Raw genomic sequence first — 20,390 nt, forward strand, 5'->3', positions numbered from 1 at the left:
GATATATCTACAGACACCCAGATTACCCAGACATGCGGATATATCTACAGACACCCAGATTACCCAGACATGCGGATATATCTACAGACACCCGGATTACCCAGACATGCGGATATATCTACAGACACCCAGATTACCCAGACATGCAGATATATCTACAGACACCCAGATTACCCAGACATGCAGATATCTCTACAGACACCCAGATTACCCAGACATGCGGATATCTCTCCAGACACCCAGATTACCCAGACATGCGGATATATCTACAGACACCCAGATTACACGGACATGCGGATATCTCTCCAGACACCCAGATTACCCAGACATGCGGATATCTCTCCAGACACCCAGATTACCCAGACATGCAGATATCTCTACAGACACCCAGATTACCCAGACATGCGGATATATCTACAGACACCCAGATTACCCAGACATGCAGATATATCTACAGACACCCACATTACCCAGACATGCGGATATCTCTCCAGACACCCAGATTACCCAGACATGCGGATATCTCTACAGACACCCAGATTACCCAGACATGCGGATATATCTACAGACACCCAGATTACCCAGACATGCGGATATATCTACAGACACCCAGATTACCCAGACATGCATATATATCTACAGACACCCAGATTACCCAGACATGCGGATATATCTACAGACACCCAGATTACACGGACATGCAGATATATCTACAGACACCCAGATTACCCAGACATGCAGATATATCTACAGACACCCAGATTACCCAGACATGCGGATATATCTACAGACACCCAGATTACACGGACATGCGGATATATCTACAGACACCCAGATTACACAGACATGCGGATATATCTACAGACACCCAGATTACACAGACATGCAGATATATCTACAGACACCCAGATTACACGGACATGCGGATATCTCTACAGACACCCAGATTACCCAGACATGCGGATATATCTACAGGCACCCAGATTACCCAGACATGCGGATATATCTACAGACACCCGGATTACCCAGACATGCGGATATATCTACAGACACCCGGATTACCCAGACATGCGGATATATCTACAGACACCCAGATTACCCAGACATGCGGATATATCTACAGACACCCAGATTACCCAGACATGCAGATATATCTACAGACACCCAGATTACCCAGACATGCGGATATATCTACAGACACCCAGATTACCCAGACATGCGGATATATCTACAGACACCCAGATTACCCAGACATGCAGATATATCTACAGGCACCCAGATTACCCAGACATGCGGATATATCTACAGACACCCGGATTACCCAGACATGCGGATATATCTACAGACACCCGGATTACCCAGACATGCGGATATATCTACAGACACCCAGATTACCCAGACATGCGGATATATCTACAGACACCCAGATTACCCAGACATGCGGATATATCTACAGACACCCAGATTACCCAGACATGCGGATATATCTACAGACACCCAGATTACACGGACATGCGGATATATCTACAGACACCCGGATTACCCAGACATGCGGATATATCTACAGACACCCAGATTACCCAGACATGCGGATATATCTACAGACACCCAGATTACCCAGACATGCGGATATCTCTACAGACACCCAGAATAACCAGACATGCAGATATATCTACAGACACCCAGATTACCCAGACATGCAGATATATCTACAGACACCCAGATTACCCAGACATGCAGATATATCTACAGACACCCGGATTACCCAGACATGCAGATATCTCTACAGACACCCAGATTACCCAGACATGCGGATATATCTACAGACACCCAGATTACCCAGACATGCGGATATATCTACAGACACCCAGATTACCCAGACACGCGGATATATCTACAGACACCCGGATTACCCAGACATGCGGATATCTCTACAGACACCCAGATTACCCAGACATGCGGATATATCTACAGACACCCAGATTACCCAGACACGCGGATATATCTACAGACACCCGGATTACCCAGACATGCGGATATCTCTACAGACACCCAGATTACCCAGACATGCAGATATATCTACAGACACCCAGATTACCCAGACATGCAGATATATCTACAGACACCCGGATTACCCAGACATGCAGATATCTCTACAGACACCCAGATTACCCAGACATGCAGATATATCTACAGACACCCAGATTACCCAGACATGCGGATATATCTACAGACACCCAGATTACCCAGACACGCGGATATATCTACAGACACCCGGATTACCCAGACATGCGGATATCTCTACAGACACCCAGATTACCCAGACATGCGGATATATCTACAGACACCCAGATTACCCAGACACGCGGATATATCTACAGACACCCGGATTACCCAGACATGCGGATATCTCTACAGACACCCAGATTACCCAGACATGCAGATATATCTACAGACACCCAGATTACCCAGACATGCAGATATATCTACAGACACCCAGATTACCCAGACATGCAGATATATCTACAGACACCCAGAATAACCAGACATGCAGATATATCTACAGACACCCAGAATAACCAGACATGCAGATATATCTACAGACACCCAGATTACCCAGACATGCGGATATATCTACAGACACCCAGAATAACCAGACATGCAGATATATCTACAGACACCCAGATTACCCAGACATGCGGATATATCTACAGACACCCAGATTACCCAGACATGCAGATATATCTACAGACACCCAGAATAACCAGACATGCAGATATATCTACAGACACCCAGAATAACCAGACATGCAGATATATCTACAGACACCCAGATTACCCAGACATGCAGATATATCTACAGACACCCAGAATAACCAGACATGCAGATATATCTACAGACACCCAGATTACCCAGACATGCAGATATATCTACAGACACCCAGATTACCCAGACATGCGGATATATCTACAGACACCCAGATTACCCAGACATGCAGATATATCTACAGACACCCAGAATAACCAGACATGCAGATATATCTACAGACACCCAGATTACCCAGACACGCATATATACAGTGGGGAAAAAAAGTATTTAGTCAGTCAGCAATAGTGCAAGTTCCACCACTTAAAAAGATGAGAGGCGTCTGTAATTTACATCATAGGTAGACCTCAACTATGGGAGACAAACTGAGAAAAAAAAATCCAGAAAATCACATTGTCTGTTTTTTTTTTCATTTTATTTGCATATTATGGTGGAAAATAAGTATTTGGTCAGAAACAAGCAATCAAGATTTCTGGCTCTCACAGACCTGTAACTTCTTCTTTAAGAGTCTCCTCTTTCCTCCACTCATTACCTGTAGTAATGGCACCTGTTTAAACTTGTTATCAGTAGAAAAAGACACCTGTGCACACCCTCAAACAGTCTGACTCCAAACTCCACTATGGTGAAGACCAAAGAGCTGTCAAAGGACACCAGAAACAAAATTGTAGCCCTGCACCAGGCTGGGAAGACTGAATCTGCAATAGCTGTAAAATATCAGTATTTCTATAATAAAAAATATATGGATTAATTCTCTCATACAGAATCTAGCTAACAGGCTTTGCTTACTTTAGAGAAGTGACTGACTTATTCTGAGTGCCTTGGCTCACACAGCTGTCTCTCTTGTCAAATGTATAGGTCAAAATAGTCAAAGCTGTCAAAATGTGACTATTTAGAGATAATGAATGGTTCTAAAGATCTCAGACTTTAGGCTTAAATATCTCAGACTAAGGTAATGCATAAATAACTGTATGCATATTGTTAAAATAACTAGGGTTCACTTAATATGGAAGAACTTATGAACATAGTGGCAAGCCACCATATGTGGTTGTAGTTTATAGGTCAGAATAGTATATAAAGCCGGTCTAACTCTTGTTCAGGAGATCTCATATCCCTTGAGACTCTCGAACACCCGGACAGCTGCTCAAGACTATATGTAAGAACAATGCTCGTTTTCTCTTCAAATAATTACTGCATGTCATGAACTTACTTTTCTTCATTTTTGTAATCACTTTTTGAAATGAACAATTAAAAACAAGATTTATTTTATCCTCAATTCAACATTGCCTTTACTTTTGATTCTCAACCGTGCAAGAAGATATATATATATATTTTTCTACAATAGCCAACCAGCTTGGAGTGAAGAAATCAACTGTGGGAGCAATAATTAGAAAATGGAAGACATACAAGACCACTGATAATCTCCCTCGATCTGGTGCTCCACGCAAAATCCCACCCCGTGGGGTCAGAATGATCACAAGAACGGTGAGCAAAAATCCCAGAACCACGCGGGGGGACCTAGTGAATGAACTGCAGAGAGCTGGGACCAATGTAACAAGGCCTACCATAAGTAACACACTACGCCACCATGGACTCAGATCCTGCAGTGCCAGACGTGTCCCACTGCTTAAGCCTGTACATGTCCGGGCCCATCTGAAGTTTGCTAGAGAGCATTTGGATGATCCAGAGGAGTTTTGGGAGAATGTCCTATGGTCTGATGAAACCAAACTGGAACTGTTTGGTAGAAACACAACTTGTCGTGTTTGGAGGAAAAAGAATACTGAGTTGCATCCATCAAACACCATACCTACTGTAAAGCATGGTGGTGGAAACATCATGCTTTGGGGCTGTTTCTCTGCAAAGGGGCCAGGATGACTGATCCGGGTACATGAAAGAATGAATGGGGCCATGTATCGTGAGATTTTGAGTGCAAACCTCCTTCCATCAGCAAGGGCATTGAAGATGAAACGTGGCTGGGTCTTTCAACATGACAATGATCCAAAGCACACCGCCAGGGCAACGAAGGAGTGGCTTCGTAAGAAGCATTTCAAGGTCCTGGAGTGGCCTAGCCAGTCTCCAGATCTCAACCCTATAGAAAACCTTTGGAGGGAGTTGAAAGTCCGTGTTGCCAAGCGAAAAGCCAAAAACATCACTGCTCTATAGGAGATCTGCATGGAGGAATGGGCCAACATACCAACAACAGTGTGTGGCAACCTTGTGAAGACTTACAGAAAACGTTTGACCTCTGTCATTGCCAACAAAGGATATATCACAAAGTATTGAGATGAAATTTTGTTTCTGACCAAATACTTATTTTCCACCATAATATGCAAATAAAATGAAAAAAAAACAGACAATGTGATTTTCTGGATTTTTTTTTCTCAGTTTGTCTCCCATAGTTGAGGTCTACCTATGATGTAAATTACAGACGCCTCTCATCTTTTTAAGTGGTGGAACTTGCACTATTGCTGACTGACTAAATACTTTTTTTCCCCACTGTATCTACAGACACCCAGATTACCCAGACATGCGGATATCTCTACAGACACCCAGATTACCCAGACATGCGGATATCTCTACAGACACCCAGATTACCCAGACATGCAGATATATCTACAGACACCCAGATTACACGGACATGCGGATATATCTACAGACACCCAGATTACCCAGACATGCAGATATATCTACAGACACCCAGATTACCCAGACATGCGGATATCTCTCCAGACACCCAGATTACACGGACATGCGGATATCTCTACAGACACCCAGATTACCCAGACATGCGGATATATCTACAGACACCCAGATTACACGGACATGCGGATATCTCTACAGACACCCAGATTACCCAGACATGCAGATATATCTACAGACACCCAGATTACCCAGACATGCGGATATCTCTACAGACACCCAGATTACCCAGACATGCGGATATATCTACAGACACCCAGATTACCCAGACATGCGGATATATCTACAGACACCCAGATTACCCAGACATGCGGATATCTCTCCAGACACCCAGATTACACGGACATGCGGATATCTCTACAGACACCCAGATTACCCAGACATGCGGATATATCTACAGACACCCAGATTACACGGACATGCGGATATCTCTACAGACACCCAGATTACCCAGACATGCAGATATATCTACAGACACCCAGATTACCCAGACATGCGGATATCTCTCCAGACACCCAGATTACACGGACATGCGGATATCTCTACAGACACCCAGATTACCCAGACATGCGGATATATCTACAGACACACAGATTACCCAGACATGCGGATAAATCTACAGACACCCAGATTACCCAGACATGCGGATATCTCTCCAGAAACCCAGATTACCCAGACATGCGGATATCTCTACAGAGACCCAGATTACCCAGACATGCGGATATATCTACAGACACCCAGATTACACGGACATGCGGATATCTCTACAGACACCCAGATTACCCAGACATGCGGATATCTCTCCAGACACCCAGATTACCCAGACATGCGGATATCTCTACAGACACCCAGATTACCCAGACATGCGGATATCTCTACAGACACCCAGATTACCCAGACATGCGGATATATCTACAGACACCCAGATTACCCAGACATGCGGATATATCTACAGACACCCAGATTACCCAGACATGCATATATATCTACAGACACCCAGATTACCCAGACATGCGGATATATCTACAGACACCCAGATTACACGGACATGCAGATACTGTATATCTACAGACACCCAGATTACCCAGACATGCATATATATCTACAGACACCCAGATTACCCAGACATGCGGATATATCTACAGACACCCAGATTACCCAGACATGCAGATATATCTACAGACACCCAGATTACCCAGACATGCGGATATATCTACAGACACCCAGATTACACGGACATGCGGATATCTCTACAGACACCCAGATTACCCAGACATGCAGATATATCTACAGACACCCAGATTACACGGACATGCGGATATCTCTACAGACACCCAGATTACCCAGACATGCGGATATATCTACAGACACCCAGATTACCCAGACATGCGGATATATCTACAGACACCCAGATTACCCAGACATGCGGATATATCTACAGACACCCAGATTACCCAGACATGCGGATATATCTACAGACACCCGGATTACCCAGACATGCGGATATATCTACAGACACCCGGATTACCCAGACATGCGGTTATATCTACAGACACCCAGATTACCCAGACATGCGGATATATCTACAGACACCCAGATTACACGGACATGCGGATATATCTACAGACACCCGGATTACCCAGACATGCGGATATATCTACAGACACCCAGATTACCCAGACATGCGGATATATCTACAGACACCCAGATTACCCAGACATGCGGATATATCTACAGACACCCGGATTACCCAGACATGCGGATATATCTACAGACACCCAGATTACCCAGACATGCGGAAATATCTACAGACACCCAGATTACACGGACATGCGGATATATCTACAGACACCCGGATTACACGGACATGCGGATATCTCTACAGACACCCAGATTACCCAGACATGCGGATATATCTACAGACACCCAGATTACCCAGACATGCGGATATATCTACAGACACCCGGATTACCCAGACATGCGGATATATCTACAGACACCCGGATTACCCAGACATGCGGAAATATCTACAGACACCCAGATTACCCAGACATGCGGATATATCTACAGACACCCAGATTACCCAGACATGCGGATATCTCTACAGACACCCAGATTACCCAGACATGCGGATATATCTACAGACACCCAGATTACCCAGACATGCGGTATACCAGACACCCAGATTACCCAGACACGCATATATATCTACAGACACCCAGATTACCCAGACATGCGGATATCTCTACAGACACCCAGATTACCCAGACATGCAGATATATCTACAGACACCCAGATTACACGGACATGCGGATATCTCTACAGACATATATATCTGCAGACAGATAGATATCTGTCTGCAGATTACACGGATTACACTGTCTACAGATTACACCCAGATTACACGGACATGCGGATATCTCTACAGACACCCAGATTACCCAGACATGCAGATATATCTACAGACACCCAGATTACACGGACATGGGTACAGATTACACCCAGATTACACGGACATGCGGATATCTCTACAGACACCCAGATTACCCAGACATGCGGATATCTCTACAGACACCCAGATTACCCAGACATGCGGATATCTCTACAGACACCCAGATTACCCAGACATGCATATATATCTACAGACACCCAGATTACCCAGACATGCGGATATATCTACAGACACCCAGATTACACGGACATGCAGATATATCTACAGACACCCAGATTACCCAGACATGCAGATATATCTACAGACACCCAGATTACCCAGACATGCGGATATATCTACAGACACCCAGATTACACGGACATGCGGATATCTCTACAGACACCCAGATTACAAAGACATGCAGATATATCTACAGACACCCAGATTACAAGGACATGCGGATATCTCTACAGACACCCAGATTACCCAGACATGCGGATATATCTACAGACACCCAGATTACCCAGACATGCGGATATATCTACAGACACCCGGATTACCCAGACATGCGGATATATCTACAGACACCCGGATTACCCAGACATGCGGATATATCTACAGACACCCAGATTACCCAGACATGCGGATATATCTACAGACACCCAGATTACACGGACATGCGGATATATCTACAGACACCCGGATTACCCAGACATGCGGATATATCTACAGACACCCAGATTACCCAGACATTCGGATATACCTACAGACACCCAGATTACCCAGACATGCGGATATCTCTACAGACACCCAGATTACCCAGACATGCAGATATATCTACAGACACCCAGATTACCCAGACATGCGGTATACCAGACACCCAGATTACCCAGACACGCATATATATCTACAGACACACAGATTACCCAGACATGCGGATATCTCTACAGACACCCAGATTACCCAGACATGCAGATATATCTACAGACACCCAGATTACACGGACATGCGGATATCTCTACAGACACCCAGATTACCAGACATGCGGATATATCTACAGACACCCAGATTACCCAGACATGCGGATATATCTACAGACACCCGGATTACCCAGACATGCGGATATATCTACAGACACCCGGATTACCCAGACATGCGGATATATCTACAGACACCCAGATTACCCAGACATGCGGATATATCTACAGACACCCAGATTACACGGACATGCGGATATATCTACAGACACCTGGATTACCCAGTCATGCGGAAATATCTACAGACACCCAGATTACCCAGACATGCGGATATATCTACAGACACCCAGATTACCCAGACATGCGGATATCTCTACAGACACCCGGATTACCCAGACATGCAGATATATCTACAGACACCCGGATTACCCAGACATGCGGATATATCTACAGACACCCAGATTACCCAGACATGCGGATATATCTACAGACACCCAGATTACACGGACATGCGGATATATCTACAGACACCTGGATTACCCAGTCATGCGGAAATATCTACAGACACCCAGATTACCCAGTCATGCGGAAATATCTACAGACACCCAGATTACCCAGACATGCGGATATATCTACAGACACCCAGATTACCCAGACATGCAGATATATCTACAGACACCCAGATTACCCAGACATGCGGTATACCAGACACCCAGATTACCCAGACACGCATATATATCTACAGACACCCAGATTACCCAGACATGCGGATATCTCTACAGACACCCAGATTACCCAGACATGCAGATATATCTACAGACACCCAGATTACACGGACATGCGGATATCTCTACAGACATATATATCTGCAGACAGATAGATATCTGTCTGCAGATTACACGGATTACACTGTCTACAGATTACACCCAGATTACACGGACATGCAGATATATCTACAGACACCCAGATTACACGGACATGGGTACAGATTACACCCAGATTACACGGACATGCGGATATCTCTACAGACACCCAGATTACCCAGACATGCGGATATCTCTACAGACACCCAGATTACCCAGACATGCGGATATATCTACAGACACCCAGATTACCCAGACATGCATATATATCTACAGACACCCAGATTACCCAGACATGCGGATATATCTACAGACACCCAGATTACACGGACATGCAGATATATCTACAGACACCCAGATTACCCAGACATGCAGATATATCTACAGACACCCAGATTACCCAGACATGCGGATATATCTACAGACACCCAGATTACACGGACATGCGGATATCTTTACAGACACCCAGATTACAAAGACATGCAGATATATCTACAGACACCCAGATTACACGGACATGCGGATATCTCTACAGACACCCAGATTACCCAGACATGCGGATATATCTACAGACACCCAGATTACCCAGACATGCGGATATATCTACAGACACCCGGATTACCCAGACATGCGGATATATCTACAGACACCCGGATTTCCCAGACATGCGGATATATCTACAGACACCCAGATTACCCAGACATGCGGATATATCTACAGACACCCAGATTACACGGACATGCGGATTTATCTACAGACACCCGGATTACCCAGACATGCGGATATCTCTACAGACACCCAGATTACCCAGACATGCAGATATATCTACAGACACCCAGATTACACGGACATGCGGATATCTCTACAGACATATATATCTGCAGACAGATAGATATCTGTCTGCAGATTACACGGATTACACTGTCTACAGATTACACCCAGATTACACGGACATGCGGATATCTCTACAGACACCCAGATTACCCAGACATGCAGATATATCTACAGACACCCAGATTACACGGACATGCGGATATCTCTACAGACATATATATCTGCAGACAGATAGATATCTGTCTGCAGATTACACGGATTACACTGTCTACAGATTACACCCAGATTACACGGACATGCGGATATCTCTACAGACACGCAGATTACCCAGACATGCGGATATATCTACAGACACCCAGATTACACGGACATGCGGATATCTCTCCAGACACCCGGATTACCCAGACATGCAGATATCTCTACAGACACCCAGATTACCCAGACATGCGGATATCTCTCCAGACACCCAGATTACCCAGACATGCGGATATCTCTACAGACACCCAGATTACCCAGACATGCGGATATATCTACAGACACCCAGATTACCCAGACATGCGGATATCTCTCCAGACACCCAGATTACCCAGACATGCGGATATCTCTACAGACACCCAGATTACCCAGACATGCGGATATATCTACAGACACCCAGATTACCCAGACATGCAGATATATCTACAGACACCCAGATTACCCAGACATGCGGATATCTCTACAGACACCCAGATTACCCAGACATGCGGATATATCTACAGACACCCAGATTACCCAGACATGCGGATATATCTACAGACACCCAGATTACCCAGACATGCGGATATCTCTCCAGACACCCAGATTACACGGACATGCGGATATCTCTACAGACACCCAGATTACCCAGACATGCGGATATATCTACAGACACCCAGATTACACGGACATGCGGATATCTCTACAGACACCCAGATTACCCAGACATGCAGATATATCTACAGACACCCAGATTACCCAGACATGCGGATATCTCTCCAGACACCCAGATTACACGGACATGCGGATATCTCTACAGACACCCAGATTACCCAGACATGCGGATATATCTACAGACACACAGATTACCCAGACATGCGGATAAATCTACAGACACCCAGATTACCCAGACATGCGGATATCTCTCCAGAAACCCAGATTACACGGACATGCGGATATCTCTACAGAGACCCAGATTACCCAGACATGCGGATATATCTACAGACACCCAGATTACACGGACATGCGGATATCTCTACAGACACCCAGATTACCCAGACATGCGGATATCTCTCCAGACACCCAGATTACCCAGACATGCGAATATCTCTACAGACACCCAGATTACCCAGACATGCGGATATATCTACAGACACCCAGATTACCCAGAAATGCGGATATATCTACAGACACCCAGATTACCCAGACATGCATATATATCTACAGACACCCAGATTACCCAGACATGCGGATATATCTACAGACACCCAGATTACACGGACATGCAGATACTGTATATCTACAGACACCCAGATTACCCAGACATGCAGATATATCTACAGACACCCAGATTACCCAGACATGCGGATATATCTACAGACACCCAGATTACACGGACATGCGGATATCTCTACAGACACCCAGATTACCCAGACATGCAGATATATCTACAGACACCCAGATTACACGGACATGCGGATATCTCTACAGACACCCAGATTACCCAGACATGCGGATATATCTACAGACACCCAGATTACCCATACATGCGGATATATCTACAGACACCCGGATTACCCAGACATGCGGATATATCTACAGACACCCGGATTACCCAGACATGCGGATATATCTACAGACACCCAGATTACCCAGACATGCGGATATATCTACAGACACCCAGATTACACGGACATGCGGATATATCTACAGACACCCGGATTACCCAGTCATGCGGAAATATCTACAGACACCCAGATTACCCAGACATGCGGATATATCTACAGACACCCAGATTACCCAGACATGCGGATATCTCTACAGACACCCAGATTACCTAGACATGCGGATATATCTACAGACACCCAGATTACCCAGACATGCGGTATACCAGACACCCAGATTACCCAGACACGCATATATATCTACAGACACCCAGATTACCCAGACATGCGGATATCTCTACAGACACCCAGATTACCCAGACATGCAGATATATCTACAGACACCCAGATTACACGGACATGCGGATATCTCTACAGACATATATATCTGCAGACAGATAGATATCTGTCTGCAGATTACACGGATTACACTGTCTACAGATTACACCCAGATTACACGGACATGCGGATATCTCTACAGACACCCAGATTACCCAGACATGCAGATATATCTACAGACACCCAGATTACACGGACATGGGTACAGATTACACCCAGATTACACGGACATGCGGATATCTCTATAGACACCCAGATTACCCAGACATGCGGATATCTCTACAGACACCCAGATTACCCAGACATGCGGATATCTCTACAGACACCCAGATTACCCAGACATGCATATATATCTACAGACACCCAGATTACCCAGACATGCGGATATATCTACAGACACCCAGATTACACGGACATGCAGATATATCTACAGACACCCAGATTACCCAGACATGCAGATATATCTACAGACACCCAGATTACCCAGACATGCGGATATATCTACAGACACCCAGATTACACGGACATGCGGATATCTCTACAGACACCCAGATTACAAAGACATGCAGATATATCTACAGACACCCAGATTACAAGGACATGCGGATATCTCTACAGACACCCAGATTACCCAGACATGCGGATATATCTACAGACACCCAGATTACCCAGACATGCGGATATATCTACAGACACCCGGATTACCCAGACATGCGGATATATCTACAGACACCCGGATTACCCAGACATGCGGATATATCTACAGACACCCAGATTACCCAGACATGCGGATATATCTACAGACACCCAGATTACACGGACATGCGGATATATCTACAGACACCAGGATTACCCAGACATGCGGATATATCTACAGACACCCAGATTACCCAGACATTCGGATATATCTACAGACACCCAGATTACCCAGACATGCGGATATCTCTACAGACACCCAGATTACCCAGACATGCAGATATATCTACAGACAGCCAGATTACCCAGACATGCGGTATACCAGACACCCAGATTACCCAGACACGCATATATATCTACAGACACCCAGATTACCCAGACATGCGGATATCTCTACAGACACCCAGATTACCCAGACATGCAGATATATCTACAGACACCCAGATTACACGGACATGCGGATATCTCTACAGACACCCAGATTACCCAGACATGCGGATATATCTACAGACACCCAGATTACCCAGACATGCGGATATATCTACAGACACCCGGATTACCCAGACATGCGGATATATCTACAGACACCCGGATTACCCAGACATGCGGATATATCTACAGACACCCGGATTACCCAGACATGCGGATATATCTACAGACACCCAGATTACACGGACATGCGGATATATCTACAGACACCTGGATTACCCAGTCATGCGGAAATATCTACAGACACCCAGATTACCCAGACATGCGGATATATCTACAGACACCCAGATTACCCAGACATGCGGATATCTCTACAGACACCCGGATTACCCAGACATGCAGATATATCTACATACACCCGGATTACCCAGACATGCGGATATATCTACAGACACCCAGATTACCCAGACATGCGGATATATCTACAGACACCCAGATTACACGGACATGCGGATATATCTACAGACACCTGGATTACCCAGTCATGCGGAAATATCTACAGACACCCAGATTACCCAGTCATGCGGAAATATCTACAGACACCCAGATTACCCAGACATGCGGATATATCTACAGACACCCAGATTACCCAGACATGCAGATATATCTACAGACACCCAGATTACCCAGACATGCGGTATACCAGACACCCAGATTACCCAGACACGCATATATATCTACAGACACCCAGATTACCCAGACATGCGGATATCTCTACAGACACCCAGATTACCCAGACATGCAGATATATCTACAGACACCCAGATTACACGGACATGCGGATATCTCTACAGACATATATATCTGCAGACAGATAGATATCTGTCTGCAGATTACACGGATTACACTGTCTACAGATTACACCCAGATTACACGGACATGCAGATATATCTACAGACACCCAGATTACACGGACATGGGTACAGATTACACCCAGATTACACGGACATGCGGATATCTCTACAGACACCCAGATTACCCAGACATGCGGATATCTCTACAGACACCCAGATTACCCAGACATGCGGATATATCTACAGACACCCAGATTACCCAGACATGCATATATATCTACAGACACCCAGATTACCCAGACATGCGGATATATCTACAGACACCCAGATTACACGGACATGCAGATATATCTACAGACACCCAGATTACCCAGACATGCAGATATATCTACAGACACCCAGATTACCCAGACATGCGGATATATCTACAGACACCCAGATTACACGGACATGCGGATATCTCTACAGACACCCAGATTAAAAAGACATGCAGATATATCTACAGACACCCAGATTACACGGACATGCGGATATCTCTACAGACACCCAGATTACCCAGACATGCGGATATATCTACAGACACCCAGATTACCCAGACATGCGGATATATCTACAGACACCCGGATTACCCAGACATGCGGATATATCTACAGACACCCGGATTACCCAGACATGCGGATATATCTACAGACACCCAGATTACCCAGACATGCGGATATATCTACAGACACCCAGATTACACGGACATGCGGATATATCTACAGACACCCGGATTACCCAGACATGCGGATATATCTACAGACACCCAGATTACCCAGACATGCGGATATATCTACAGACACCCAGATTACCCAGACATGCGGATATCTCTACAGACACCCAGATTACCCAGACATGTAGATATATCTACAGACACCCAGATTACCCAGACATGCGGTATACCAGACACCCAGATTACCCAGACACGCGGATATATCTACAGACACCCAGATTACACGGACATGCGGATATATCTACAGACACCCAGATTACCCAGACATGCGGATATATCTACAGACACCCAGATTACACGGACATGCGGATATATCTACAGACACCCGGATTACCCAGACATGCGGATATATCTACAGACACCCAGATTACCCAGACATGCGGATATATCTACAGACACCCAGATTACCCAGACATGCGGATATCTCTACAGACACCCAGATTACCCAGACATGTAGATATATCTACAGACACCCAGATTACCCAGACATGCGGTATACCAGACACCCAGATTACCCAGACACGCATATATATCTACAGACACCCAGATTACCCAGACATGCGGATATCTCTACAGACACCCAGATTACCCAGACATGCAGATATATCTTCAGACACCCAGATTACACGGACATGCGGATATCTCTACAGACATATATATCTGCAGACAGATAGATATCTGTCTGCAGATTACACGGATTACACAGTCTACAGATTACACCCAGATTACACGGACATGCGGATATCTCTACAGACACCCAGATTACCCAGACATGCAGATATATCTACAGACACCCAGATTACACGGACATGCGTACAGATTACACCCAGATTACACGGACATGCGGATATCTCTACAGACACCCAGATTACCCAGACATGCGGATATATCTACAGACACCCAGATTACCCAGACACGCATATATATCTACAGACACCCAGATTACCCAGACATGCAGATATATCTACAGACACCCAGATTACCCAGACATCCGGATATATCTACAGACACCCAGATTACACGGACATGCGGATATCTCTACAGACACCCAGATTACCCAGACATGCGGATATATCTACAGACACCCACATTACCCAGACATGCGGATATATCTACAGACACCCAGATTACACGGACATGCAGATACTGTATATCTACAGACACCCAGATTACCCAGACATGCAGATATATCTACAGACACCCAGATTACACGGACATGCGGATATCTCTACAGACACCCAGATTACCCAGACATGCAGATATATCTACAGACACCCAGATTACCCAGACATCCGGATATATCTACAGACACCCAGATTACACGGATATGCAGATATATCTACAGACACCCAGATTACCCAGACATGCGGATATATCTACAGACACCCAGATTACCCAGACATGCGGATATATCTACAGACACCCGGATTACCCAGACATGCGGATATATCTACAGACACCCGGATTACCCAGACATGCGGATATATCTACAGACACCCAGATTACCCAGACATGCGGATATATCTACAGACACCCAGATTACCCAGACACGCATATATATCTACAGTCACCCAGATTACCCAGACATGCAGATATATCTACAGACACCCAGATTACCCAGACATGCGGATATATCTACAGACACCCAGATTACACGGACATGCAGATACTGTATATCTACAGACACCCAGATTACCCAGACATGCAGATATATCTACAGACACCCAGATTACACGGACATGCGGATATCTCTACAGACACCCAGATTACCCAGACATGCAGATATATCTACAGACACCCAGATTACACGGACATGCGGATATCTCTACAGACACCCAGATTACCCAGACATGCGGATATATCTACAGACACCCAGATTACCCAGACATGCGGATATATCTACAGACACCCAGATTACCCAGACATGCAGATATATCTACAGACACCCAGATTACCCAGACATGCGGATATATCTACAGACACCCAGATTACCCAGACATGCGGATATATCTACAGACACCCGGATTACCCAGACATGCGGATATATCTACAGACACCCGGATTACCCAGACATGCGGATATATCTACAGAGACCCAGATTACCCAGACATGCGGATATATCTACAGACACCCAGATTACACGGACATGCGGATATATCTACAGACACCCGGATTACCCAGTCATGCGGAAATATCTACAGACACCCAGATTACCCAGACATGCGGATATATCTACAGACACCCAGATTACCCAGACATGCGGATATCTCTACAGACACCCAGATTACCCAGACATGCAGATATATCTACAGACACCCAGATTACCCAGACATGCGGTATACCAGACACCCAGATTACCCAGACACGCATATATATCTACAGACACCCAGATTACCCAGACATGCGGATATCTCTACAGACACCCAGATTACCCAGACATGCAGATATATCTACAGACACCCAGATTACACGGACATGCGGATATCTCTACAGACACCCAGATTACCCAGACATGCAGATATATCTACAGACACCCAGATTACACGGACATGGGTACAGATTACACCCAGATTACACGGACATGCGGATATCTCTACAGACACCCAGATTACCCAGACATGCGGATATCTCTACAGACACCCAGATTACCCAGACATGCATATATATCTACAGACACCCAGATTACACGGACATGCAGATATATCTACAGACACCCAGATTACCCAGACATGCAGATATATCTACAGACACCCAGATTACCCAGACATGCGGATATATCTACAGACACCCAGATTACACGGACATGGGTACAGATTACACCCAGATTACACGGACATGCGGATATCTCTACAGACACCCAGATTACCCAGACATGCAGATATATCTACAGACACCCAGATTACACGGACATGGGTACAGATTACACACAGATTACACGGACATGCGGATATCTCTACAGACACCCAGATTACCCAGACATGCAGATATCTCTACAGACACCCAGATTACCCAGACATGCGGATATCTCTACAGACACCCAGATTACCCAGACATGCGGATATCTCTACAGACACCCAGATTACCCAGACATGCAGATATATCTACAGACACCCAGATTACCCAGACATGCGGATATCTACAGACACCCAGATTACACGGACATGCGGATATCTCTACAGACACCCAGATTACCCAGACATGCGGATATATCTACAGACACCCAGATTACCCAGACACGCATATATATCTACAGACACCCAGATTACCCAGACATGCAGATATATCTACAGACACCCAGATTACCCAGACATGCGGATATATCTACAGACACCCAGATTACACGGACATGCGGATATCTCTACAGACACCCAGATTACCCAGACATGCGGATATCTCTACAGACACCCAGATTACCCAGACATGCACATATCTCTACAGACACCCGGATTACCCAGACATGCGGATATATCTACAGACACCCAGATTACCCAGTCATGCGGATATCTCTACAGACACCCAGATTACCCAGACATGCGGATATCTCTACAGACACCCAGATTACCCAGACATGCAGATATATCTACAGACACCCGGATTACCCAGACATGCGGATATCTCTACAGACATCCAGATTACCCAGACATGCGGATATCTCTACAGACACCCAGATTACCCAGACATGCGGATATCTCTACAGACACCCAGATTACCCAGACATGCGGATATATCTACAGACACCCGGATTACCCAGACATGCGGATATATCTACAGACACCCAGATTACCCAGACATGCGGATATCTCTACAGACACCCAGATTACCCAGACATGCGGATATCTCTACAGACACCCAGATTACCCAGACATGCAGATATATCTACAGACACCCAGATTACCCAGACATGCGATATACCAGACACCCAGATTACCCAGACACGCATATATATCTACAGACACCCAGATTACCCAGACATGCGGATATCTCTACAGACACCCAGATTACCCAGACATGCAGATATATCTACAGACACCCAGATTACACGGACATGCGGATATCTCTACAGACATATATATCTGCAGACAGATAGATATCTGTCTGCAGATTACACGGATTACACTGTCTACAGATTACACCCAGATTACACGGACATGCGGATATCTCTACAGACACCCAGATTACCCAGACATGCAGATATATCTACAGACACCCAGATTACACGGACATGGGTACAGATTACACACAGATTACACGGACATGCGGATATCTCTACAGACACCCAGATTACCCAGACATGCAGATATCTCTACAGACACCCAGATTACCCAGACATGCAGATATATCTACAGACACCCAGATTACCCAGACATGCGGATATATCTACAGACACCCAGATTACCCAGACATGCATATATATCTACAGACACCCAGATTACCCAGACATGCAGATATATCTACAGACACCCAGATTACCCAGACATGCGGATATATCTACAGACACCCAGATTACACGGACATGCGGATATCTCTACAGACACCCAGATTACCCAGACATGCGGATATATCTACAGACACCCAGATTACCCAGACACGCATATATATCTACAGACACCCAGATTACCCAGACATGCAGATATATCTACAGACACCCAGATTACCCAGACATGCGGATATATCTACAGACACCCAGATTACACGGACATGCGGATATCTCTACAGACACCCAGATTACCCAGACACGCATATATATCTACAGACACCCAGATTACCCAGACAT

The 20,390-nt window shown here is 45.3% G+C and overlaps 1 protein-coding gene across 1 annotated transcript in view; it reads right to left on the minus strand.

Moving 5' to 3' along the window:
* Window positions 1-20,390, minus strand: part of LOC141072548 (transient receptor potential cation channel subfamily M member 2-like) — a 493,704-nt gene that overhangs the window by 99,948 nt on the left and 373,366 nt on the right. The gene's annotated exons all lie outside the window — the stretch shown is intronic.

Source organism: Dendrobates tinctorius, unplaced genomic scaffold (assembly GCF_039654945.1).
Source record: "Dendrobates tinctorius isolate UK_male_01 unplaced genomic scaffold, ASM3965494v1 ptg000275l, whole genome shotgun sequence".
Lineage (NCBI taxonomy): Eukaryota > Metazoa > Chordata > Amphibia > Anura > Dendrobatidae > Dendrobates > Dendrobates tinctorius.